Source organism: Sus scrofa, chromosome 12, assembly GCF_054392235.1.
Source record: "Sus scrofa isolate SSC_HxYL_T2T_F1_AM1 chromosome 12, Sscrofa_HxYL_maternal_Yorkshire_Landrace_v2.0, whole genome shotgun sequence".
In the NCBI taxonomy this organism is placed as follows: domain Eukaryota; kingdom Metazoa; phylum Chordata; class Mammalia; order Artiodactyla; family Suidae; genus Sus; species Sus scrofa.
In genome coordinates this window covers 1,969,367-1,994,295 of record NC_139394.1, presented here as the reverse complement: position 1 = coordinate 1,994,295, position 24,929 = coordinate 1,969,367, and the positions used below count along the sequence as shown (strand labels likewise).

At 54.1% G+C, this 24,929-nt stretch overlaps 1 protein-coding gene and 1 long non-coding RNA gene across 49 annotated transcripts in view; one reads left to right on the top strand and one right to left on the bottom strand.

Annotated features, from left to right (window-relative positions):
* Window positions 1-24,929, top strand: part of RPTOR (regulatory associated protein of MTOR complex 1) — a 309,620-nt gene that overhangs the window by 66,594 nt on the left and 218,097 nt on the right. For 2 of the 48 annotated variants that reach the window (XM_084983233.1, XM_084983224.1), the window contains exon 2: window positions 3,144-3,255. The exons of 42 other annotated variants lie outside the window; for them this stretch is intronic. The gene's annotated coding sequence lies outside the window, so the exon portion shown is untranslated. Of the gene's footprint in view, window positions 1-2,768; window positions 3,044-3,143; window positions 3,256-10,439; window positions 10,570-14,553; window positions 14,743-24,475; window positions 24,698-24,929 lie in introns of those variants that run through there. 4 more of the 48 variants (XM_084983243.1, XM_084983238.1, XM_084983237.1 and 1 more) reach the window with 4 other exon arrangements.
* On the bottom strand, window positions 3,566-12,062 carry LOC146397974 (uncharacterized). The gene is made up of 3 exons (XR_014820599.1): window positions 11,651-12,062; window positions 4,065-10,074; window positions 3,566-3,740 (listed from the first exon to the last, which is right to left on the bottom strand). It is a non-coding gene; the product is annotated as an uncharacterized LOC146397974 (long non-coding RNA).

Genomic DNA, 24,929 nt, shown 5'->3' with positions numbered 1-24,929 from the left:
TTGGCTCTAGGTGGAGGGACAGAGCCAACTCTTAACTCTTTAGGCATAAAGCACAGATGGACGTTCATTGCACAGATATGCAGTACTGCTGCAGTATTCGAATTTCACGGGGAGGGCCATCAGGAAAACAGCAGCTCAAGAGGCTCCACAGGGGGCAGTGATGAAAAGGAGGCTGGGAGACACTGCATTGGAGCTTCATCTTTTTTAGTTCGTGTCTTTGGCCGACTTCTCTTGTGTATACATATTTTTTATTTTATGAACTTATTATCTTTAGTTCTTTCCTTTTACTTTCTCTGGGTTTATCTGCTTTCCTCCGAAGTTCTTGTGATTGGTGTTTGTTCATTTAGTCTCAGCTTCTGTTTGTGTTTATGGCTATGCCTTCCCCTCACCAGTGCAGCTTTGTTCTGTCACCCGAGCTGTGATCTGTCCATTGACTTCCTATTCAGAGGCCCTGAGGCTGGAGTGAGTGTGGCCCAGGGGAGGAATAGAAAGAAGACTGCATTCGCGGTAGCTGCCGTGGAGACGAGCAGTTGGCTTGGACTCTCGTGCTGGGGCTTGTGGGCCCTGGTCAGTGGTTTGACTTTATTTTGTGTATGTTAGGGCTCCCTTGTTGGGTTTTAGTAGGGAATGGTGTCGTCTGACTTCTCTTTAAGAGACTGGAGATGAGTTGTAGGGCAGGGCTGGATGGTGGTAGAGACTTAGCCTGCTCTGGTCTGCAGGCGAGGGGCTGATGGCTCCCCCGGGGATGGTGGCCTGAGAGGGCGAGGAGAGGGCGGATTCCCGATGTGTGCTGTGGGAGAGGGAGCAGGACAGTACCACACAGCTGAGCAAATTGTTTGTAAAAAGAACCTTCATCGCCTAGACCATCGGTTGCCGTCTCTGCCCACGAGGTCTTCGTCACCAGCAGCTCCGCGCCTTTTCATTTACCTCCACGGTGAGGGTCCTAAGAGAAGGGGGCCGAGAGCCCGTGAGGAGCTTCTGCTCTAAGTGTTCCTGCACTTCTCACCATAGACAAATACAGTTTCGTGCAGGCCGTTTCTGCATTGCTGCGAACACAGCCCTACACCTCTCAGAGTGTGTTTGCAGACTCTTGGGGGTCTTGGGGGGCCTCCATGACCCTTCCAGAGGGTCTGTAAGGCCATTTACTGAGCTGCTGTTGGGCTTTTCCCTGTGCTGACAGGTGCACGGTGTGGGAGCAGCCGTGAAGCTGCTGCGTGTGGGCCAGGCAGCACCCCCCCGGCCTGTCGTGGAGCTCTTCCTAGTCTCGCACTCGCAGTGAGAGCTGATGCCACTTTCAATTAGGATCAAGCAGGAAGAGGCGTTAAACCTTGACCCTTTGGAACGCATGCACCGGATGCCTAAAGCACATCTGCTCCGTACCGAGGTCTGATGCTTTTCCCAGGGAAAGCTCTTGTGCCGTCCAGGTGTGAGCCGAACTGGCTTTGTTTTTCTCTTTTCCCCCTCCATGTAATACTGTTCTTCCTTGAAAGAACAATTGCAAGGCTTTTGTCAAAAATGAAAAATGAGCTGTCGAGTCAAGGAAAACAATGGGTATTTGTTGCCAATGATAAACTTTGAACTTTTGACTGAAAATTAGAATGTTGAAAAACGTGTATCTGCCACCGGGAAACTTGAAGCTTCCCAGTGGCTCATGCTTTTCTTGTGAGGTCAGTGGCGACAGGGCCGAGTGTGATCGTTTGATGCTGGGGAACAAAGTCCGTCAGCCCCTGGAAGATCTGCTCCCCTTGGTGACCCAGGGCTTTTAGAGGACCAGCGCCTGTGTCACAAAATTACGTGTGCGTCAAAGAGCCACTTAGGGCACGAGATGGAACTCTGGGATTTTATGAAACAGAGTAGGAGAAGGGTCTGGAACCAGTTTCAGAGTCCACATGGCAAAGGACCTTTGAGAAACTACCACTTGCTGAGGTTTGATGAAGTGTCAAAAATATTGACACTTGGAGTGCCCGTCGTGGCGCAGTGGTGAACAAATCCGACTAGGAACCATGAGGTTGCGGGTTCGGTCCCTGGCCTCGCTCAGTGGGTGAAGGGTCCGGCGTTGCTGTGAGCTGTGGTGGAGGTCGCAGACGGGGCTCGGATCTGGTGTTGCTGTGGGTCTGGTGTAGGGAGCAGCAGCAGCTCTGATTTGACCCCTAGACTGGGAACCTCCATATGCCTCAGGTGTGGCCCTAAAAAGACAAAAAAAAAAAAAAAAAAATTGACACTTACTTGATAAGACTACGTATGGACGTGCAGCTCCAGCTGCAGGTGAGACTGGATTTTCTTTGGGTGCAGCGACTGAATACAAAAACAAAGGCAGAATCCTGCTGCCGTGCAGTGAAGTCAGTCAGCAAAGCGATTTGTGAAAATGGAAAACACTGTTGTTCTTCTCACTAAAGTTTTTTGGTTTGGGAAGACAGCGGGTTTGTAAAAACTAAAATGTATAATTTATATGAATATGTAATAGGTTTGTAATTGTTCATTTTAATTGAATTAATAAAAATGAGAAACCCTCTCGATTTTAATTTATCACGTGGTAGATATTGGTTGTTATAATTGGCAAGAGGTCCTTGAGACCTGCCCTAATTTTTAAGATATGAAGGCTTCTGAGACCAAAGAGATGGAGAGCTGCTGCCTTAAAGGAGTGAAGATGGTATCAAGTGGTCTTCCAGGTCTTTGAATGTAGGTGGTGACCCTGGCTTCTCAGTCTGATACGGGCATTTCCCACCATCAGAGGCAGACTCCTTTCTGTGCTGCTGTTCTTGCAACATAAGGCTGTCGGTGAAGGTTTGCGTTTGGGCAAAACCGTGCCCTCCAGCCACGGGGCCCCAGCCTGGTGCACAACACCGCAGGGCTCTGTCTGGGGTGGGGGTGCTTGTCTGAGGGCCGTGGGCGCAGCTCCTGCAGCAGAGAGAACTAGCCGTTACTGAAGATGGAACGTTTTAATTAAAAATATCCATCACAGGGTGGCTCTTCCTTTATTTCTCAGTGCGGTGAACATGCGTCCGCAGTGGCCTCACTTGGTTCCGTGCTGAACTGCCATTCGGTGAGTGGGATTTCTCCCCAGAAAGCGCCGAGAGAGAAAACCTGGCAACATCTGTTCTGGTGACAGCTCTCCCGTGTTTGTTTTCTTCTGTATATTTCAGAAACCAGAGCTGGGAGGATGAGAGCTTCAGCAGGAGCTCAGGGAATGCCTGCTCTGTGGTGTGTGCCCGAGTCAGAGGGAGAGGAAATATTCGGCCAGCAGTGAATTCAGGGGTAACCCTCTCTGTTCACTCCTTTTTTCACCCAGATTAACTGACGGATCGACAGGTGATTTGGGTGTGAGGGGCACCCAGGTGTTACACAGAGGCACCCCCCACTGTCCTGAAATTTTCTACCTTTGAGAGCAAATCAGCTTTTCTTCCCCTCAAAATTATTTGATTGGAATTTGCGAAAGGGTCCATTCTCTGTTCTCCTGCTTATATGTGTCGTTTAAATAAACTGTGGTAGAGGTTGAGTTCTGCCTTTAAAGCTGTTGCAGCCTAAAAGTTGCTCAGATTAGGGAAGGATGCTAGAATTAATTTTTTTTTTTTTTTTTTTTTTTTTTTTGCTTTTTAGGGCCAAACCCACGGCATATGGAGGTTCCCAGCCTAGGGGTCGAACCCGAGCTGTAGCCACGGGCCTGCACCACAGCCACATCAGATCCGGGCCTTGTCTGCAACCTACACCACAGCTCACAGCAACACCGGGTCCTTAACCCACTGAGTGAGGCCAGGGATTGAACCTGCAACCTCATGGTTGGTTCCCAGTCGGATTCTTTTCCACTGGGCCACAAAGGGAACTCCAGAATTTAAAAGTTTTTAAAGACTTATTAAGTGGGTTGATTGGGGGTTTCTTTCTTTCTTTCCTTCCTTCCTCCCTCCCTCCCTCCCTTCTTTTTAAAATTTTTTTTGGGGCTGTACCCTCGGCATATGGAGGTTCCCAGGCTAGGAGTCGAATCAGAGCTGTAGCCACAGCAACGCCATTTCCCAGCCGCATCTGTGACCTACACCACAGCTCACAGCAACGCCGGATCCTTAACCCACTGAGCGAGGATCAAACCTGCCTCCTCATGGATCCTAGTCAGATTCGTTTCAGCTGAACCACGACAGGAACTCCTGATTGGAGGTTTCTACTCTGAGATTCAGATGGATTTTCTGATTGTATAAAAAGAAATTGGCCCTTATACTAGCTCCCAAGGTATTTATTCAACATCTAGTTTTACTAGATAGAAAAAAAGCAAAAGCAGAACAAATGGAAGCCTGGGAATCTGCAGTGAAACCTGTGACTCTCCGCTGAGAAGACTCACAGTGTCACATGGTCATGATCACGTGTGGGCGTTTGGGGACTGGCGCAGCGTCACATGGTCATGATCACGTGTGGGCGTTTGGGGACTGGCGCAGCGTCACATGGATGTGATCACATGGGCGTTTGGCGATCGGTCGAGTAGGCAGTGCTCTCCTGTCAGAAGTGTTTGATGAGCGTGGCCCCCCCCTCTGTTTATAAGGTGTGTGGGGTATGGTTTTGGCTTTGGTGTTTTCAGCAGTATTGCGAAGCCATTTGGATTTTTCTTATAAGGGTTCTGGCTGTCAACCAGCTGCCCTGATGTTTTGGGATACAGTATTTTGGGGAGATCTTGCCAGGAATTTTACTAAAATATAATAAATAGTTATTTTTGAACTGATATAAGTGTAAATTTCCATCATGTTTATGGCTGTTACTGTTTTCATTGCTGTTTCAAACTAGGAGTTCTCAGGTGGCAGCAGGTTAAGGATTCGGTGTTGTCACTGCAGTGGCCTGGGTGCTGCTGTGCTGTGGCTTTGATTCCTGGCCTGGAACGTCCGCATATCATGGGTGTGGCAAAACAAAACAAAACAAAACCCAAAAGCCCCTCAAGACTGGGCGGATTCGTTTGAATGCTAGTTCCTGCTGCCTTAGGGTGAAGGGGTTATCAGCGTGGACTGGGACTGTGGAGACGCCTGCCTTGGCAGCAGTCTTTGTGGGGCAGCTGTTCCTGGTTCCTGTGTGCTTCCAGTAGGCTGGTGTCCCTGCCACGCCCTCATCGCACATCGCGGAAAACGGGATGGCATCGGTAACAGAGGATTGACTTTTTGTTACTTTGCGAATGTTAGAAAAGTGAGTCAGAAAGGCGTATGTTTATCCTTTTGGATTCCTTTGAGATGTTCCCTCGAGTGTCCCTTTTCTTCTCTTCAAAGGCTGGCGGGCCCTGTTGGGCCCCAGCTGTTGGTTTTAGATGTTCGCCTTGACGGCTGTGGGTCCTCTTCTGGGTGGCACATTTGCGGTTGTCGGAGGGGCTTGCGATGCCCAAGGCTCCTGGCCAGTTTCGGAACCGCTCGTGGCGCTTCTCTGTGCCCAGGTTCATGGTGGACTTCTTTCTTAGCTCGTGCAACTTGTACGTGTTTTGCTTCCATTCTTGATGGTAGTGTTGGCATGTGGGGCTCCCGGGTGGGACGCATTTTGGAGAAGAGCCCCGTGCAATTTTAATTGGGGTGATGTTTGCCCCTTGGTTTAAAGGACTCTCGCAGAGGTGGAGTGCAGCAAGGGGCCCGGCCGTCGCATCCTCGGATGTTTCCTCGAAGCACAGTGCAACTTGCTGGTGCGAGAGGATGAGGATTCGGGCGTTGAGCAGCTCTCCAGCCTGGGGTGTCCGAGCGCACGTCCTTCGAGAGGCCTCAGTAGCGTGGCCACCGCTCAGATGTCTGTGCTGCGTCAGGGTTGGTGGGTTCCGCAGGCACGCGCTGGCTGTGTTTGGTTCGCCGACGGAGGAGGTTTGTAAACAGGTTGAAAACATGGTTTTAGACCCTTGGAGTCAAGTGCCGCACTGAGGCACCCAAACAGCTGAGGAGGAAGCTGTGAACAGTTGGTGGAGACGCTGAAGCCCGCGCTGGGTCGCCTGCCAACCTTCCGCTCGGTCAGACGCTGTCTTGGTCGAGGCGTCAGCCAAAAACGGGGTCCTGGGCACACAGGGCTGTGGGCGGCGAGGTGACCTGCTCCACTGTGGGCTCGGAGGTGGACAGAGAGTATTTTCCCCCATCGGCCACGGTGCCTTTGGGGCCTCTTGGGGGGGGCCTCTCTGTCCTCCCCCAGAATCGGGGCCACTTGTGACCATGGGCCTGTGGCCGGGTCATGCAAGGCTTTCCTGGGGTCTGTGGGGGGTCCTTGCTCCCGGAGCGGCCCTGTTGCCGTGGGGACGCCCCACAGCCACAGGGAGAGGCGTGCAGGGCCCCCAGCTCTGGACCGTGGTGGCCGCACACCTTGAGTAAGGCGGGCTCTGGGAGAGCAGAGGGGGCTGCGGGAGCAGGTGTTGCCTTGAGAACGCCCTCAAGCCGGAGCTGCTGGCTTGGGTCGAGGTGGAGGGTGAAGTCGGAGGGCCTCACAGCTGGGGGCGCGGGTGTCTGCCCCTCCTCTGCCTGCGAAGACGGTAAGCCTGGTGCAGCCGGTCTGCCCAGGCCCCCGGGGGCAGGGAGTGAGTGGTACCGCAGACTCCCCCGGGCTGTTCCTGATGAACCCAGCCGTCTAACTGGGTTGCCCGGCGGCGTGTTCAGCGGGCCACCTGCACGTGTTTGGTCCCCTGACAGCATTGAAGGGAGCCTGTGAGCTAAAGGAGAGCTTCTCGGAACAGACAGGACACAGGGTCAAAAGCAAAAGTCTTTCTCACTCCCAGCCTCTTCTCCAGGCAAAGGGCCCTCCAGCGAAGGAGGGACTTCGGGCAGGTCGCAGGCTTCAGCTGGCCTGAGGGAGCCTTTGCTGAGGCCTCTGAGATGGAAGGACACTGGCCCTCAGCCCGGCCGGGGCGGACCGAGGGCGGCTTTGTCTAATGGGGCGGGTTACAGATTGATACGCACAAAGCCCGCACAGCTCCCAAGAGATCGTGCATCTGCTTGGACTGAAGGAGACAGAACAAAATCGAAAAAGACGTTAGACCCCCACACTTCTAGGGCAGGAAGCAGGCTGACAGAACTATGAACTTGGCCTCCTCTTTATGGGGCGAGAAGTACACATGAGAGGCCCGGGCCAGGAGCCCCGGAGCAGAACCGGCGAGCAGCGGGCCAGAGCCCTGCTCTCTGCGCCAGCCCCTCCACGCACATGGGGTGCGAAGGCCTTTGGGCTGGAGGGAACATGTGAGGAGCCTCGCCCTCCCCTGGACGTGAGGTTCAGATGAGGAGGTAACCCCGTGGGCCTCGGGCGCCTCGGGGAGGTGCCAGGGGCGTTTGGCACATGGACAGCTGTGAGCTGTGGCCGGAGTGAAACTGGCGGATTGTATTTTCCAAAGAGGAACCACAGGCCGTCTCATCCAGAAGGTGGCATTGCTCCCATTAGAGCCCGGGTCCCTCTTCTCCCCCCAAGGGTCTGGGCTGCCTGTGGCCTCGGCAGAAGGGATGCTCTGGGCCTTGGGGGCCGAAGACAACACAGCCTCTGCCGGTTCTCAGGGGAGCGCCGTGCTTGGAACCCAGGCCCCGCGGAACCCGGACCAGCTCCGCTTGGGAGGGCACCTCGAGAGACTGCGCGTCCCTCTCCCTACTGTCCCAGCACACACAGCCACCCACTGCCAGGCTGGGAGAGAAGAAGCTTCCAGGTGGTTCCAGTGTGAGGCACCAGCAGCCTTAGCTTCTGGGCAGCGGAGGCGAGCTGTCCTCTGGTCCGTGTCTGAATGTCAGGCCCATAGAGTCACCGCCAGCAGTGGTTTGTTGTGCAGCCGCAGGACAGGGGACCGCTCTTTGCACATCGCAGCAGGTGCACACGTGTTTCAGGGGGCGCTGAGGCCTCGCAGGGGTGCAGGAAGTTTGACTTCCGTGCCTTCCAGTTTTCCTCAGACTTCTCTCTCGCATGATGCCACCGTTTTGCTGCCTTGAAGACCGCCGAGTTGGCTTGATGGTCACCCCAGACGGGCCGCCTTGCGCCTCTGATCCTTCACCCATGTGTTTGGGTCTGCCTTTGATGCCTGGCGAGGGGCAGGAGCTGTTGTGGTGGCTGCATGTGCTGCCCGCCCAATGCATGCCTTTATTTTTGTCTGGAGAGACATCTCCAGCAACAAGGATAATCTCCCTTTTATCCGGGCAGTCTAACTTGCAGACTTTGTTAAGTTGAAATGGATTCTAAATCTAACTTATCCTGTTTTTATGCCGAGAGAACCAATCAAGAAACTGTTAAAGCAGTGAAAGCTCAAGATGAGGAGGATTCGACATACATGGTTACTTCTCTGAAGGCTGAAGGTCTAATTTGCAGTCAGCTCCTAATAAGCATTCGGTTTAGGGCCCTGGCAAGGCCGAGGTGTTTCTGACCCCTCCACGCTATCACGACGGTGTACCTTTGAAGCATGGCAGGCCGATGGGGAGGAAAGTTGACTGCTGTTTGACTGTGCCCACGTCCCCAAGACACCCCCTCGTGGGTGCTTCCTCGGGAGGGCTCCCAGGACTCTGCGCGAAGTACGCGTCCAACGACTGTTAGAGCGGAAGACGGAGCAAAACCGGCACGGGGTGACATCTCGGGGAACCGGGCTCACGGTTCCGAGCGTCCTCTCCCAGGGGGCCACACAGTACACGCCTCACCCCCCAGGAACGAATTAGGACGCTGCGTGTGCAAGTTTGATCGGTTTTTCTCAGGGGCTGGTCTTGTAGCCGCCTCTGCATGGCAGGTGCCAACATTCTGGAGGCCGTGTCACCCGAATACTGAAACACAGTGCAGCTGGAGCCACAAGAGGGAAGGAGTAGATGATGCTGGGAGAAGAAGAGGCTGAGTTGTTTAGAATTTCTTGCTGCGTATCAGATAGAAGTGGAGCTTCCCTGAGCTTCAGTTCTCCGCGGGCACTGACTGATGGCAGAGTTGCTGTTGTGAGAGTCACACTGGCTTGTAACTGACTGTTGAGCACCCGTACAGAGTGGTTGCCTTACAGATGCAAGGACGACAAACCCTCCATCTCACCCTCCATTGTAGGCTGAGAGAATGTCACTTAGAGACTCATTGGATGCAGGTGTGAGCTAGTCTTTTGAGGGCAGAGAAGCAACGCTGCTGCAGGAGCAGGTTGCTTCCTGGGTCCGGAAGGTGAGATGCTGGTGGAGTAGAGGAGCGGCTGTGTGCACCGCGCGGGGCGGGCCCGGGCCGTCCACGCAGGGTCCACGGCCTCCTCTGTCCCCGTCCGCAGAGGGGAGCTGGGGGTCTGAGAGAGACATGCGTAAAATAAAGTGAGATAAAGGTTAATGCAGTCCGGGTCTTGAGGCAGCCTCCAGGGTTCCCCAGTACCTGAAGTCGGCCTTGGGGCTGGGGGTTTAAGAGCAAGGTTTGCTAAGTCTCGAGATGAAGTTTTCAGCCAGTGGGAGAGGAAAGAGAGACTGGATACTTTTTAAAAAGACGCCTTCTTAGTATGCTTTGTTTTGGCCACCCCTGAGGCATGCAGATGGTCCTGGGACAGGGATGGAATCTGAGCTGCAGCTTTGACCTATACCATAGCTGCAGCAGCGCCACGTCCTCGACCCGCTGCACCCCAGTGGGATCGCCGAGCCCGGCTGCTTGTACCTCGGGGTTTTGGAGCGGAATTGCCAAGTTTGGGGTTCAGTCTTCTTCTTCTACAAATAATAGTTTTGTAAAGAAAGTTAGGTAACCTCTCGGGTTGCATTTTTTGGAGTTAAAAACCAAGTGGGGATGTGGTGACGACAGAGCACATGAGATGTAAACCCTCCCAGGCTGTAGGCGTCAGGGAGAGCCCGTCGGCTTGGGCCGGTGAACACAGACAGAGTCCTCGGCGGCTGTGCCCCGGGAGGTGAAGCCCCGAGTCTCACCCGGTGAGTGCTCAGCACGAATGGGATCCCCCTGCTCGGGTCACGGCGTGCTTGTCTCTCCTAGCCACGGGTTCTTGAGGGTGAAATAGCCGAGATGGTACTTGCCTTTGTGTGAAAATGAAATTGTGGGCGTTCCCGTTGTGGCTCAGCAGTTAACGAATCTGACCAGCATCCATGAGAATGACCCCTGGTCTCGCTCCGTGGGTTAAGGATCCAGTGTTGTGGTGTGGGTCGCAGACGTGGCTCGGATCCCACGTAGCTGTGGCTGTGGGGTAGGCCGGCGGCTACAGCTCCGATTGGACCCCTAGCCTGGGAACCTCCATGTGCTGTGGGTGTGGCCCTAAAAGCAGAAAAAGAAACAAAAATGGTGTACGTCAAGTGGCCAGCACGGCGTCTGATGCCCGGGTGATCCCGGTGCTGCTGAGGGCCTGCTGTGTCTCAGGCCCTGGTCCTGGGGCTGCGCCAGCTCCAGAAGCAGCCGGGTCGGAGAGCTGTGACTTGCTCGCTGGGGACGGCCGTGCCTCTGGGTCTGACTGTCCCCTGCTGTCCGTGTGCTGGAATGTGAGCAGGCGTGTGAGGGCCAAGGCTTCAGAGGAGCGGGTATGCCAGGCATGCTCTGCTCTGTGGTGCCAGGCTCCTGTTTTCTACGATGTCTCCTGCCTGCAGATTCGTTTAAGGAGGTCGTTTCCTTAGCATTTCCTTAAAAATGCTCACGTATTTCTAAAAGGGCGGTGGTTATGGAGCAGTTTTCTTGGTGAGTGCTAGGGCACCCCCCCTTTCCTCTAGTGGAGGTAGTTGATTAATTTGGACTGGGGGGAGTTGTGTGCTTGTATTTGCACGGTTTGTTGTAGTGATGACACTGGGGGAAATCAGGCCTCTGTTTGGATCTGTCTGTCCATCTGTACATCCATCCTACCCCCCATTGCTTCATTTTAAGTCTCCCGTGGTGGGGGAGGGAGGGTGCCACCTCCGAAGACTATCTCTGGCCATCTGCAGGCCACTCCCATGTAACCCCCTCTGGACTGCCAGAGGGCGCCTTAGGCGAGCGATTCATCGTCTCACAAGGAAGAGGACGCATCACGGCTCCTCCTGACCCACAGCGGGGCCGTGCCCGCCAGACCCATCCGAGTTGAACAGATCGAAGCCTCAAGGGCTCACACGTGCTCGGGCACCCAGTTGGCCCGCAGTTGGGCGGAGTCCCCTCCCGGGAGCCTGTCTGATGACCCTCGCTGGCGCCCCCACGTGGTGGACTGAGCTCTGCAACGACAGTGACTGCCGAGCAGGACAGGCTCTGGGGCCCCGCGGTTGTCAGCGTGTCCCCTGGCCCCCTTGGTGCTCGCGGGCTGAGCGGAAGCTGGTGCCCAGAAAGGTCCACGGTCGGAATTGGAAGGAGCGCTGCTTTCTCCTGAACGTGTGGCGCCCTCGTCAAGTCAGAAAATCACGTCAACCCTTGTGACCCGGGAACCGAGCGCCCGAAGGCAGGCGCGCAGGCCGGGGGTTGTGCGAGCGCCTGAGCGTCGTGCGCCTGCGCAGTGAGGTGGGCGCCCGCGGCCCTGGGTTTGCTTCTCCTCTGTACCAGTCGAAACCTGAAAATTTGAGAGCTCGGTGGCTGTTGACAGGGTCAGATTTTAGTTATAATTGAAGGCAATTTTGGATCTAAAACTATAGTTTTAATAGTGCTTAAAAATCTCCCAGTAATTTTAATCTCACCAATAAAGTGTTTTTTTCTTTCTTTTTTTTTTTTTTTTGCTTTTGAGGGCCACACTGTGGCATGTGGAGGTTCCCAGGCTAGGGGTCCAGTCGGAGCTGTAGCCACCGGCCTACACCACAGCCACAGCCACTCCAGATCCTTAACCCCCTGAGCGAGGCCAGGGATTGAACCTGCAACCTCATGGTTCCTGGTTGGATTCATTTCCGCTGTGCCACGACGAGAACTCCAGGGCTTTTTATTTAAAGATTACTATGTATTTTAGTTTACTGGTTGATTATTATTCTTATAATCTTTTCTGCTTTCTAGTCTGGCCACTTAGTGTTAGAACCAGGATTTAAACTCAGTCTGCTTGACTCCAAAACCAGCGTTCTGCTCATCACTCACACCTGGTTTCTTATGGACTCTGTACATGTATGTGTGTTGCAAACACATAACACACACATATTTAAGTTAAATTTGACTTTCTATCCTCCACAGTTTGGGGGCACTGTTTCTTTGGAGGAATGAGGCAGCACTTTGGCCAGGGGTGCAGAACCAGTAGTCGGTCTCAGTTGCTCGGACGCTCAGGCCCTACCAAGTGGCTGCTTAGTGCATGTCCACGTGGCACACACCTAAGCTCATGCCATCTGTGGTCTTGAAAAAATGTGCTAAACCCTTGTTTATGTAATTATACTATAAGGAATGCTGCTGAAATATGTAAAACCTAAAGCTGGGTATCAATTCCTTGTGGCTAAGAAACTTTTATGGAGCTTTGAATTCAAAACCAGCATGCAGATGAATCATAAGTCCAACTACAAAACCAGTAAAATCCAAATGAATACCATTAATTTAATGTGACTGGTGGTGAATTGCTGATGTGTTTAATGGTAGAAAGAACGTACCTGTATTTCAATGTGTTACTTGCCATCACGCATCTCCTTTGGTTCTGAGAGTGATGGATGATTTCATTTATCAGTTTATTTGAACTTACTTGTTTTGAATAGGTAATACGTTCGTGTGGTCCAGAGACCTGGATGCCCTGAGAAGGGTCCTGCCGCCTCCCCTCACTGGTACTCAGGCGGTTCACCGGTTTCTTGCATGTCCCTCTAGTATTTCTTTGTTCAAGTGTAAGCAATTAAAAATGTACAGATTGCTCTGCATAGTCCTTTTCTCATCTGATGGAATGTTCTTTTCTTTGGCCTCTCCTGAAGCGTATGGAAATTCCCAGGCTAGGGATCAAACCCTCCCCACAGCATCGACCCAGACTGCTGCAGTGACAGTGCTGGATCCTTAAGCTGCTGCACCGCAAGGGAACTCCCCGGTGGAACTGAGGTCTTTCCGTGTCAGTACGTGGAAAGCGCGGGGACCGTCGTCTGCCCTGCCGTCTTTACCGTTCTTGTGCTTGTTTTCTCCTCCGATCCATACCTTTCCTGTGTAGCCCTCACCAGGGCCCTGTGTGGTGGTAGCAGGAGGAGAAGAGACCCAGGCCCAGAGAGGCTGGTGGACCGTCCAAGGCCAAGAACTGACACGCGTGATCCTAGGCCTGTTTGACCCCAAAGGTCATGGCCACCGAGGCCTCTTTGAGTGCCACACAGACTGGAGCTGCCTCGCCCCGTCTGGTGATGCAGCACCAGGGTCCAGCCACCACCGCCAGCGACGTTTATCCTCCGAGTCGGTGTACCGAGTGCAGCGTCAAGTGTGGCAGAATGGTTCTTCCTGGAAAAGGGGAGAGCTGTCCTGGCGGTCGGATCTTCCCCCGTCCCCTGTCCCCGGGCACATCGCCGGGATGCAATGGCTTCCCGAGCGGGTACTGGGCCCCGCCGTCAGAGGGGTCCAGTCTCTGTGCTGCTCTCTGCTGTCATCGCTTTCCTGGACTCTTCTCCAACCTCTGCACTCACTCGAAAAACTGGGAAACATTTGCGGCCCCGTGGAGATCGCAGTGGAATTGCCCGCTCCCCCGCTGCGGACGAGGGCAGCCCACCCGCCTTACCTGTGGCCCGGTCCCCGGGGCTGGACTTGCAGCCTTTCTCGTAGGTCCTCACACCTCCAGGCCCCGGCCAGGGAAAGGCCTTTCCGCGCCTGCAGGGCTCGTGTGTGAGCGTCTCCAGGCGGCAGAGCGGTTGCTCGGTTGCTGCCTGAGTCCTCCCGGGGAGCAGGGCGCTCTGCGGACCTAGGTTTTCCAGCCCGGTGCTGAGAAGCGGTAGCTCGTCTTTGTTTCCCTGGGAAATAGGTTGTTCGCTTTTGGGTCTGTGTCTTGATCATTTGAGTTTTTTTTTTTTTGGAAATGCTTTTTTGTATTTTTTGTTCTTTTTCCTAGTTTTTGATTTTTGTCTTTTTTCTTAGTTTTTCTACTCTTTTCTCTTTTTTTTTAAACAAAATTGATGCTAATACTTTAGTTATGTGTATAGGTGGCCATTTCCCTTAAATCTGCACGCAGTGTGTGTGTGTGTGTGTGTGTGTGTGTGTGTGTGCGTGTGCCCAGGCGTGTCTGCAGGGCAGGGCAGGGCGCTCCAGCAGAGAAGGGTGTGGCACCTTTTGGGAACTGTCAGCCCCTAGATGGACGTAAAGGAGCGATCCTGGGGGGCCTTGCACTGCTGCCAGGGGTGCCTTTCCTGTGATGAGACAGCATGGTTAGCTGTCAGTGTAGACAGCACCCCTGATGTTAAAATGGAGACGGGATAAAGGAGGTTGGGTTGGAGGGGCGCAGTTGGCATCTCGGAGGAGAGAGAGGCTGAGGCCTAAACTCGGCATGGAGACGGGCAGCTTGGTCATCTTTTGGGGTGACGTGTCCAGGGGTAGCGCCGAGTAATTGTCACTCACACAGGAGGCGACACGAGTGGAACCGATGTGGGGGGTGGGAGGCGGGGGTGATGGCAAGGAGAGGTGGGAGGACGAGAGGGCGCTGAGCCACAGGAGGAGAATTTCGGGGAGGAACTGAGCGCGGCGCCTGCCCCCGTCTTTGTTCGGCTTTATTTATTGCGTGCCTGAACCAGGCAGCCAAGCAGAACGTGAGACGTTTCCTCTTCTGGCGCGCGCGGCAGAAGCCCAGTTACACAGCACGACGACGATGGGGACGGAAGGCAGTTCTCACTTCATCCATGTAACTGGAATGTTCCATGGTCGTCGCTCACCGCGGCTCCCTGGACTGAGCAGGGCTTTGGCCGTTGGAAGGCTCCGTAGGCTCGCTTTCCTTGGCGGGTAGGCGCAGGCTGCTGAGGGCGCAGGGCTGCCTGCCTGGTAAGGGTGCAGGAGGGCGCTGGGTGCGGGGCCTCGGGCGGGCTTCTTGCGGGCCCCCGCGTGGTTCTTGTGCAGCTGTGACTCCGAGAGGGAGGGGTGCGACGTAGAGCCTCCTGGTCTCATCCCTTGCCCCGGCGACAGAAGCTGAGGGGGCATCCGGTGTTGCTGATAGAGAGAAGGCCAGAGGACGCACCGCTGTCCCCAGGGCCTTGGAACTCGCTCCCGAAGGCAAACGCAGAGAGCCTGGGCCCGGCGTTGCCGCCTGCCGGGTACAGGGAGGCGGGACGCGTCTCCTGTTTGGGTGTTGCCGCACCGCTGCCTTTTCTGTGGATTTTCAGGGTGCGGCAGCTCCACGTGCGCTCTGCGGAGGATGTTTCTAGAAGTGTCTGCTCGTGGAAGCACCAGTGCTTTTTACTACGGGGACACTAATAGGTTTCAAGCAATAGGTTGTATCTTTGCTTGGATTCTTGTTGCCATCAGTTTGTTTGGTTCCGTGTAGATTGCCTCCGAGCCTTTGTTGTGAAAAGCGTTCCTACAAGTGGAAGAGTTGTGAGGAGGGGTCCGCAAACCCTCTCTGTCCTCTGCTGAGAGCAAGCGCTTGCTTCCGTTTGTCATATTTACTGTATTTCTCACACTTTTGTTTTTGAGTCATTTGAGAGTAGGTGGCCCCTTCCTCTGGCTGCTTCTGTGGGCATCTGCTGCCTCGCCCCAGGCCTGCTGTCACTCCTCAGTCAGCCCCGCTTCCCTCGCATCCTCTGTCGAGTCTGTGTCCAGATCCCTCCTGCCGAATGTCTTTTACCGGCGTTTTTTAAGAACGAAGAGCCACGTGCTGCCTTCGTCTCCTTGGCTTTTCTAAATTTGGAACTTTTTTAAAACAACATTGGCTTTTGAAGGAGGGTCTGGGCTGGTCGGGTTGGAGGGTTGGGGGCTCTGCTGAGTGTTGGTGACTTGCCCTTCTGTCCCTGCATCTCTTTTGCAAATTGGACGCTGATCCAGAGGCCCGATGGTGCTAAGGTGAAGCCTTTGGCGAGAATTCTGATTACTTCACCTTGTATTGTTGAAGTGACTGCTTTTTCACTTAGGATTCTCATTTGCTCTAAAATAGGGCAGTTTTTTTTTTTTTTTTTAAATATGAGCCTTCATTTCATTCTGTCATCGCACTTATTAAATTCCAGGTTGTAAATCTGCTTCACTTTCCTTCTGTGTTGGGAAACCTGAAGCCATTCTCAACTGTCTCATCGTGACACATTTTTCTCTGAAGCCTGCGTCTTGTTATGGATAGAAGTACTCTTTGAACTTTTAATTTAAGCTGATCTGAAAATCGTCATCAGAGATGTAAAGGCTTAACGTGGGTGGGAGTTTGAGGGGGGAAAGAAATGTGTGTGTGTGGGGGGGGTGTTTATGAAAAGCCCCCAAAGCAACTCACATTTCACAGTGTGTAGACATCACCACCGTTCCCAGACCAGGAACCTCCGTGGACCCCGTTCCCCGTAGGTGAAGCACACGTCCTGGCGGGCGGGTGGGCGGCCTTTGGGGAACCCTCCCCTGGCCACAGTCCCACCGCTGCTCCTGTGGCCCATACTGCCCAGCACTTCTTCTTGGCCGGTGGCTTCTCTCTGTCGACTCAGGTCAGAGGCCACGCTTCCTTGCAGAGCAGCCCCCAGTTCTGTCAGACAGGGTGAGTTCTCAGTCTTGCCTTTCCGCATTTCTGGAAGGGACTCCTGTCCCCCTCCTGGAAGGGATGTGGTCCACTGAGGTGTTCCCTGAACCTGGGACGGCCTCTGGTGCCACCGGCAGTTGATGAAGACTTAGAAATGAGTATTTACAAGTTCCCGTTGTGGCGCAGTGAAACGAATCCGACTAGGAACCATGAAGTTGCGGATTTGATCTCTGGCCTCACTCAGTGGGTTCAGGATCCCGCCTGGCCGTGAGCTGTGGTGTGGATTGCAGAGGTGGCTTGGATCCGGCGTGGCTGTGGCTGTGGTGTAGGCTGGCGGCTACAGCTCTGGTTTAACCCCTAGCCTGGGAACCTGCATATGCCGCGGGAGTGGCCCTAAAAAAAAAAAAAAAGGAGTTCCCCGTCATGGCGCAGTGGTTAATGAATCCGACTAGGAACCATGAGGTTGCGGGTTCGGTCCCTGCCCTTGCTCAGTGGGTTAAGGATCCGGCGTTGCCGTGAACTGTGGTGTAGGTTGCAGACGCAGCTCGGATCTCGCATTGCTGTGGCTCTGGCGTAGGCCAGTGGCTACAGCTCCGATTCGACCCCTAGCCTGGGAACCTCCATATGCTGCGGGAGCGGCCCAAAGAAATAGCAAAAAGACAAAAAAAAAAAAAAAAAAAAAAAAAAAGAAGAGAAAAGACATGAGTCTTTGGAATCCCCATCTTGTGTCCCTTATTTATTTGTTTATTTTTTTGGCCACACCCATGGTATGTAGAGGCCAGAGACTGAACCTGCTCTGCAACAGCCACACCCAAGCCACTGCAGTGCCGACGCCAGATCCTTAACCCGCTGCAGCACCAGGGACTCCTCAGGTGCCTGCTTTCTAATGCTTATTTTTAACACATAATAGCATTTATAAGTGGACATGCTCAAGAAGATGAGGGCGGTTCCCAGGGAATGTCTGTGGCTTCCAGTGTGAAGCATCGTTGACTTGGCGTTAAGCCTGCAACCAGGCCGAGCGTTCTGTACCACCGACATCCAGAAAGGTGGTGCCGTGCCCGTCTGCGCTCACCTCTGCAGTCAGTGCATTTCCTGCCACCGAAGAACGCGGGCTCCCCAGCTGGTGTTTGCCCCGCCCCCGCGCCTGACCGCTGAGTTGGGGGGGGAGATCCTTGATTGTCATGTGATCCTAAGAGAGCCAGGACTCGCTGCCTCCCCCCCCCCCCCCCGTTTGTCCAGGACCTTCTTCATGTCGGCAGGCGCCCCAGATGCCAGGGCTCTGAAGATGACAAGGATGTAAGCCCACCCTGCCCCTTCCTGGGCACCTGCTGGCCCAGCGCCGGGCTGAGCAGCCTGAGTGACAGAGGATGGGGCGCCGCCCTGATGTGTGTTTGACACGTTTCCTGGAGTGTGTCATTTTTAAAATTGTTTTTGCTTTTTGTTTCTTTAAAGAAAGAATCACCTAATGTTGTGTTTTTGTTTTGTTTTGTTTTTTTGTCTTTTTAGGGCCGCTCCCATAGCATATGGAGGTTCCCAGGCTAGGGGTCCAATCGGATCTGTAGCCACTGGCCTCCACCACAGCCACAGCCACGCCAGATCCGAGCTGCATCTGCGACCTACCGCAGCTCACGGCAACGCCGGATCCTTAACCCACTGAGCAGGGCCAGGGATCGAACCTGCAACCTCGTGGTTCCTGGTCCGATTTGTTAACCACTGCGCCACGACGGGAACTCCATAATGTTGTGTGTGTGAAGCACCACTTGGATTTTTCTTTAAAGTTACTTTATGGAGATTTTTTTCTTATCACCAGAACAAAATCTAGTTTGCTTTGTCTTTGCAGAAAAACCCGTTAAGTTTTTAGATGAGGTTTCCCTCTGTTGGAATTTGGCTCTGAGGTGTTGATGAAATGCAGCCGGCTTCACTTGGGCGTGTCACGTTTCTGAGATAGAGAGAAGGGGATGCCGGAGAAAAAAGCCAGAGCTGTGAGAACAGCAGGACACACGCAATGCCGTGAAGGTGGCCGTGGGGGGATCTCCCCTACCAGGTCGCAGGGCGTGGGCGCTGGTGAGCTTTGACGCAGCTGATGCAGGTGTGGTGGCTGTGGGCCTTTTGTCCCGCTCTGAGCCCTGGGCTTGAGGACAGGCCATCGTGCGCTGTCAGCTCGCTTGCGGACAGTAATCTCCAAACCCCGAGGGAAGGACGTTCCTGGTACTGTTACCTTTGTCGGAGGGGTTTGCCAGCCACTGAAAGGTTACCCTTTGTTGTTTCTTGTTTATAATCCTTTCATCTCAGCCCTGTCCCGTGGCAGTTTCTCATTTAGAATTCCTTCCAATCATTGGGTTGTGGAGGGAGCTGTGAGGTCGTTTTGTGAAGAAGAGGGTTGCAAGGCCCCGGTTCTTCCGTAGGTGGCAGGGCAGGCCACTGACAGCCTGCTGCGGGCAGCCCGCGGCCCTGCCCTCCCCCGGCCCGCCTTCTGTTTCGGCGCCACGTCTTCAGGCCTGATGTCGCCCCGTGTAGGAGCCTCCTGAACCTTCCTACCTCCAGACCTTCCATCCGAAGTCATGGAGCTGCCAGCACCAGCCTTGGATCTGCATCTCCGTGAGGTCAGGATGCTGCTTTTGGGGCCTTCGGACTGAGCGTGTTCAGGGCTGGGAAGATCATGGAAGGCCGTGGTTCAGTGGGGACTCAGCCCTGACTGGTGTCTCCGCCTCGCATCCCTCAGACACGGTCGGCTGGTCTGCGAGACCAGAGCGGACGGTGTTGCTTGCGGGGCTGAGCGCACCGCGGGCTGTCCATTCCTCGGTTCCCTGATGTGATGACCCGTACAAGACACCTCGGAGTTAAATCCAGTGGAGATTTTGGCCTCTGAGTGTGTCTTCCCTAAAGGGCCTCGGGACCCTTGGTTAAGCAGAAAGGAGTGAGTCGAAGGACCTCTGGGCGGGTCCAGGGCCAGACCCTGAGACCAGGAAGACCTCGAGGGGCTTTGGTAGCTGCTGAGCATCTGGCGCCACCACCCTCCAGAGCTGGGCGCTCTGCCACCAGCACCAGCAGCTCCTTGCGGGGCGTGGCCTAGTGTTGCTGGATTGGAACTGATTCTGTGTGCAGGCCCCTTAGCTGCAAGGGAGTCTGGGACACAATTGCTTCTATTCTCTACGTGGGAGGGTGGGACCCACAGCAGCTCAGACAGTATCGAGACGTCTACAAGGTGCTGAGAACATTCAGGGAGTCGGTGGGCAGATGCGCCCTGCGGTCCCCAGGGAGGGGGGCGTCTTAATGGAGGCTTATTTTGAGTTTTAGTGGCCGGGGGCCTTTGATGTGCTGGTGGTGCCTCCCGTCTCCTGCCCCCACTTAGCAGCTGTGCTACCCCAGTCCTCTTTCTTTCTTTCCCACCTGCCCCAACCTCGTGTAGGCCTTCTTACTTTACTGGAAGCTTCCGAGTTCCCCTTTGTGCAGCCTCTGCCGTCCTGACTAAGTGTTAGCCACCACAAACTCATCTTCCTGGGCTTCTGCCTTGACGTCCCGGGGGCCCTCGCCCCTCCCGGCTGTGGTGCTCTTCCAGGCCTCGGCTGTCAGATCCCACCCTGCCCTCCACGGGAGCCGCGGGACCTTTGAGGGTGGCTTCGTCACACGTGTTGGCCCCACCAGGAGGCTGGATGGAGCAGGGAGAAGAGCCACGTGCAGCACCCTCAGACTCTGAATGGAGACATGCCTGTTGTCAAGGTGTTCCCCCACCTGGGGGGGGGCTGTTTTCAGCTGCCACGGGAGCTCTGTGTACCTTGGTTTGCCTCGGGATTGTTTTGATGAAGTCTATGCCATGGATAAGGTGTTGCTGGATAATGAAGAGCAGAAGAAAAATTCGTCCTGAATGAATGACTCAGTCCCGTGCCGCCACTGCTAATTTTAGGAGGTGTAAAGCTGCAGTTCAGTGTTTTATAAACGAATGGAAATCTCTAAACAGCCCCGAGGTCAGTCCATTTATTGAATGGGAAAATCTCATTGTTCCCACGAAGGACGTTTTAGCAGTGGGCTTTGTCCTGGGTCCCAGCCTGGGAGCGGGGGAGATGGGGCCGGCTGGAGCCCTTTGCCTTCCTTGCTCGGCCAAGACCAGGCGGTCATGGGTCGGTGTGCTTCGCGGATCTCTCGGGAGTCTGAAAACGCGTCCTGTCCCCGCAGGCATGCTGGCACTCAGCCGCATTGATTTCCTCACCAATCCCAGCTCGCCCGTTGCCTTGGATACCGGCCTGCGCTTTAGCAAACCCAACAAGATGCAGCTGTAGCTGTATCTTCAGGATACAGCACGTAACACGTGTAGGTACCGAAATCCCTGACTGTTGTGGCAAAGTCGCTGTTACTGTGTTTCCCGCTGCGTGCGTTCATAGTGGAAAATTTGAACATAAAGGTGCAAGAGGAAAAGAGGAATCCCTACCTTTTCTACTCCCCGGAGGTCGGGACCACCTGTGACATCTTGCTGTTTAAGTCTGCCTCCTCTGCGTGTGTGTATTTGTGTGTTTGGAATAAAAATCGCGGATCCGGTCACGCACCTCCTCTGGTCACTCCGGTTATGTTTGGGCGTGTCCCATGCCCTCCACTCCCTTTGAAAGGATGTCTTTTCCCAACCGCTTTCTTGGGATGCCCCGCACTCCCTGCGAAGTGCAACCTGAAACCCATGCCCCCCCCCCCCGGCTGCGCCTGCTCCGCAGCCAGGGGTGGAACCTGCACCGCGGCGGTGACCGAAGCCACTGCGGCGGCAGCACTGGATCCTTAAGCGAGTCACCAGGGGACTCACAGGCTGCGCCTTTAATGGGGTCCTTGGAGTCAGACCCTTAGGCTTCCACAGTGTCATTTACCCTATTGAGAGTCAGAATTAGCTGGCAAGTGTATGTATCTTCTTCGTATTATCCCTCCATGACGAGTAAAACGACTGAACGGGGGGGGGGTGTGTGGGTGTGGGTGTGGGTGTGGGTGTGTACACACTTAGGTGTCATCCCGGAGGTGTGGGAAGAGGTAAGGAGGTTGTTGGGTCCCTCACTCAGCTCGTTGGAGCAAGTAGGCTGGCTCCTCAGACCAGGGGTGCAGGTGGAACCCCCAGCACCGACCAACGCCTGGGTTTGAGACGGTGGCGCCAGGAGAGACCTTCTGTTTCATGAAGGAACCTCAAAAAGTTGTAGTGCAGGGTTCCTTTGAGAAGGGATTTCTTTAGTTTGCACGAAGTGGGTATGACCTCTGTAATCCTTCTATCCTGTGTGCAGTTCTTTAATCGGATTTTTGAAGCCTAAATTTCCTAAGCGTCCGTGACACTGGAATTGCAGGTGCTCCGTGTGTCCCGCGCGTCTGGACGGGACGTTCTAATTTCCGATGTCGAGAAGTTACTTCCTGCCTCTTTGCTTCTTCTTAGGCTGTTTATTAGTGAGGGTAGATTTAAAGCCAGGGAAGCAAAGACAGAATCTGGCCTCGAAAAAGAGTGCTTCAGCCCGGATGAGGCCTGTGGCTCAGGCGACCCACGGAGCTCGTACTCCGAGATCCGCTCCCTCAGTCCCAGTCTCCACTGGAATGAACGAAGGGGTGCAGGCGGGCCGCCCAGGCTCCCGCGGCTGCTGCCGGTGGTGAGGACCGTGCTGCACGTCGCGGGTTTGGGCTGCAGAAATTCTGTTTGAGGTGCTCCTGCCAGGCCCGTGGTTCACATCCTTCTCACAGCTCTGGGATGGAGTCAGGAGCAGTCGGTTTTCCCTTTGCTTCAACAATGCGGTCCCCCCCCACCCGTGATGTATCTGCTGTTTGCTCTGTGTGCGAGTTTCTGACTTTCTTTATAAATTATGCATTTGTGTGGCTTCGGCTCTGCGAAGTTTTTGCTCGATGCTCTGAATCTTAATGAGCACCGCTGGGAATTGGGCGGCTTCGCCTCAGACCAACGGGAGTGGTGACTGTTGTGGCGTGTGTGGCAAACCCTCGTCTCGCTTTCTGGTTATTGTCCGTTACGCTTTGTTCTTTATGTTGGAAGGAATAGGAGTGAGTCAGGTTCTCAGTGTCGGGACCAGAAAGCAGTGATTGGCCTGTTTAACCTACATAATTTTTTTTTCCTGCCTCTGTTTTTTTCTTTTTTCTTTTTTTTAAGGGCGGCACCTGCGGCATATGGACGTTCCCAGGCTACGGGTTGCATTGGAGCGGCAGCCGCCGGCCTACAGCACAGCCACAGCCACACAGAATCAGAGCCGCATCTGCAACCTATACCACAGTTCATGACGATGCCAGAGCTTCAAGCCCCTGAGCGGGGCCAGGGGTCGAACCCCGCATCCTCATGGATACCAGTCGGGTTCATTACTGCTGAGCCACGAAGGGAACTGCGAACCTCCATAATGTCTTCATCCTGTAGAACAGCTTGGATATCACTGCGTGGCAGCCTGGGAATTTCTACTCATGTGTGATCCACTGTATCTTTTATTTATTTATTTAGTCTTTTGTCTTTTTAGGGCCACACCCGCAGCATATGGAGGTTCCCAGGCTAGGCGTCAAATTGAAGCTGTAGCCACCAGCCTATGCCACAGCCACATCAATGTGGGATCCGAGCTACATCTGCAACCTACACCACAGCTCATGGCAACACTGGACCCTTAACCCACTCAGTGAAGCCAGGGATTGAACCTGTGTCCTCATGGATGCTAGTCAGGCTCGTTAACTGCTGAGCTACGAAGGGAACTCCCACTGTATCTTTTAAAAAAATACGGAGTTCCCGTCGTGGCGCAGTGATTAACAAATCCAACTAGGAACCATGAGGTTGCGGGCTCGATCCCTAGCCCGGCTCAGTGGGTTAAGGGTCTGGCGTTGCCATGAGCTGTGGCGTAGGTTGCAGATGCGGCTCGGATCCCGTGTTGCTGTGGCTGTGGCGTAGGCTGGTGGCTGCAGCTCCTATTAGACCCCTAGCCTGGGAACCTCCATATGCCGCTGGAGCGGCCCAAAGAAATAGCAAAAAAAAGACAAAAAAGAAACAAAAAAAACCGTGGTTTATCAAAGCAATTAAGCAGGAAGAAACCAAGAAGGGAATTCCTTGTGATTTTACTTTGAATTCTTGGGCGATGGGCATTAGTGTGTTTTTAATCAGCAAGGCGACGCACCGTATGCAGAGGCTTTCAGGCAGGCGTTGACCCGGGTCCAGAGGCCCTTACCTGCACTTCTCACGTCCAGAAAGCTCTGAGCCCTGGACCTGTTTTCGCAGCTCCTTTGCGGCAAAACTGGCCTATATACCTCTTGTCCTTCTGTCAGTTGAAAAATCCTGAATTTCAGACCACATCTGGCACCAGAGGACTGTGCAGGGAGGAAACTGCCCCGGCCGTGAGAAGAGCGTCAGGCCCCGGTGGTGCCCAGCCACTCCCCTCCCACCTCGTAGCCCAGGTGAGGTTGAGACCTCTGGGCTGGGCTCCGACTCTTAAGGTCGCATTATCGTGCTTTCAGAGATATTTCTGGTGTGACTGGAGAGACTAGTCCTGGGGTCAGGACTTTAGGGTCGGGGACTCTCGGGGCCTAAGAGGCCATTTGTGTCTCTTTAGGAAGAGGAGAGACCGGGGGTAACCGACCCATCCAAGGTCACGTTTTCAGTGGTGGGTTACCGTCTCAAAATGACACTCTTTTCAAATTCGAAATTAACCTCTAGGGATAAAACTGTCACCTTCCGTCATATTACATTGGAGAAGAAATGTTTTAAAGTCCAAAATTATTATTTTATGTACCACTAGGCAATTTTTGGCACACTAAATTTGATAGCCTTACATTTTCTTAATGCCATACTGTATTATTAAAAAGCATGAATCTAGAATTTTTAGAGTGAGGTTACCATAGAAATGAAAATAAAATACCGAGAAGACACCTTAGGTAGAGCTATGAATTTAAAATTCGTCGCATTTGAAATCAGGCCAGTGCCATTAATGTTTGCAGGCGAGCTCGGATTGTCTGATTGGCTTAAGGGTAACGTCTTTCGCCCAATTGTGGAGTCAAATTGGTAACTAGGAGTTGGGCTAAATACACGATTCTAGTTCATGTGTCTATATATTCTGGAAGCCTTTACCCTTGTTTTCTGAAAAGGTGCGCTGGAGGTGTAGGGCCGGCGGGTGCTGTGTAAGCCGGGACCGCGAGTCGGACGACCCCCTTTCTTGTCTTCATTCGTGGAGTGGAGCTGGTTGCAGACGTTCTCTCCGAGGGGCTCGCTCTCCTGTTGCCCACCCTCAAAGCCTCCTCGGAGAAACCGCTGCTGTGGCGAACGGCTGGGTCGTCGTCGTGAGGGCTGCCCTGGGGCTGGCCTGTGAGGTGAGGCCCTGAGCTGCCTCGCAAGACCCAAGAGCAGCGAGGGTGCCCCCGTTAGAGTCTGTCTAAGGGCTCGGAGAGCCCAGACAGCCTCCGTCCTCTGTCGAAATCACAGGTTGTTTCACTGGGAGCTGCTTCGTTCCCTGACTGCGGTCGTGGAGGTGGAGGGAGTGCAGTTTGTCTAGGGCGTCAGCGAGGCAGGAGAGCTGGGCTCCCGCGCAGAGGTGGCAGCAGC